Below are 1,675 nucleotides of genomic sequence, written 5' to 3'. Positions count from 1 at the left end.
AACCGTAAACAAATAACACGATATTGTAGAATTTATTTCCTTTCCATGATGAAAAGTACCATGGCAGCCTGTGGAGAAATATGTCTTCTTACATTTGCCTCACTAGCCACAATGATTTAATAAAGGTTCTCAGCGCAGCGTGCACTCTGCTTTGCCACGCTTGGGCTGCTCCAACCATCGTATATTATTTACCTGTTTATGCAGGTGTCCCCACGGCGGGCAGTGTCTGCCCGGTGGCACCCACCTTTCCAAAGCCCACCGGGCAGCGACCGTGTTTATTTACAGCCCTTCTTTCTAACTGCAAACGGAGCCGGGCCGTGCTGCACCGCTCAGGGCAGAGCTGGCTCTGCCAAACGTGGCTCCTGGTGACCTGGGATGTGCCCCGGGAGCACAGCTGGATTTTAATTGCATGCAGGACAAGGCTGAGAAACTGGCGATGTCCTAAGTCGGGAACAAGAGGGGAGAAGAGAAGGGAGGTCATCCTCCCCCTCTACTCTGCCCTGGTGAGGCCGCATCTGGAGTATTGTGTCCAGTTCTGGGCTCCCCGGCTCAAGAAGGACAGGGAACTGCTGGAGAGGGTCCAGCAAAGGGCTACAAAGATGATTAGGGGATCAGAGCATCTTTCTTACAAGGAAAGGCTGAGGGACTTGGGTCTTTTTTAGTCTGGAGAAGAGAAGACTGAGGGGGGATTTTATCAATACTTATAAATATTTAAAGGGAGGGTGCCAGGGGGATGGGAACAGTCTGTTTTCAGTGGTGTCCAGTGACAGAACAAGAGGTAACGGGCAGAAACTTGAGCATAGGAAGTTCCAGCTAAACATGAGGAGGAACTTCTTTACTTTGAGGGTGGCAGAGCACTGGCACAGGCTGCCCAGAGAGGTGATGGAGTCTCCCACTCTGGAGACATTCAAAACCCACCTGGACGCCATTCTGTGCAACTGCTGTAGGTGACCTTGCTCTGGCGGGGGGGTTGGACTAGATGATCTCCAGAGGTCCCTTCCAACCCTGACCATTCTGTGATTCTGTGATCCTGTGAAGAGCTGCAACTCCACCATTTACCCTTCCAGATCTTGCTCCGTGCTGAAATCATTTTTCCATCATAGGCACGCAGTTCCTGGATGTTATTTATCACAATTCTTCTACATCTGATGATTTATTCACCTTCTTCATTTTACCTTGCCTATAGCTGGTAGGAGCTAAAGTTGATTACTTTTTATGTCAAAGCTTACTAAGAACTATGTAAGCCTTCAGCTCCCGGGTTAACAAGGCATGAGGGTTGTTGTTGCTGGAAGTATGTGAAAACAGCCACATGTGGCTTCAGGTATAGAGGATGCTTGAAAGGCCGTTAAGTGGCAAAAAGAAATGAATTGTACTCATGCTGTAAGCATATTTTAACCATTCAAGATGAAGTGAGATATTGAGAAAGCCAAGTATTGAGTGATAACATTCCATCATAAACGGTTTATGTGCATCTATACCTTGCTCAATTATTTTGTCTACTTAACACACAGTACCATGTGAAAAAATACAGCTTTGAAGTTAATGTAGCACCTAGATAAATTTGACCAGTATATAAAGAAACTCAATAGCTGTAAATGTCAGTGTACATGGTCACCCAGGCTTTTTTCGAGATGTAAACCCAACTACATGGAAGACTCGCAGCTTGTGCAAGTCA

This window comes from Charadrius vociferus, unplaced genomic scaffold (assembly GCF_000708025.1).
Source record: "Charadrius vociferus isolate BGI_N301 unplaced genomic scaffold, ASM70802v2 scaffold134, whole genome shotgun sequence".
In the NCBI taxonomy this organism is placed as follows: Eukaryota; Metazoa; Chordata; class Aves; order Charadriiformes; family Charadriidae; genus Charadrius; species Charadrius vociferus.
Note: the sequence above shows the minus strand (reverse complement) of the source record.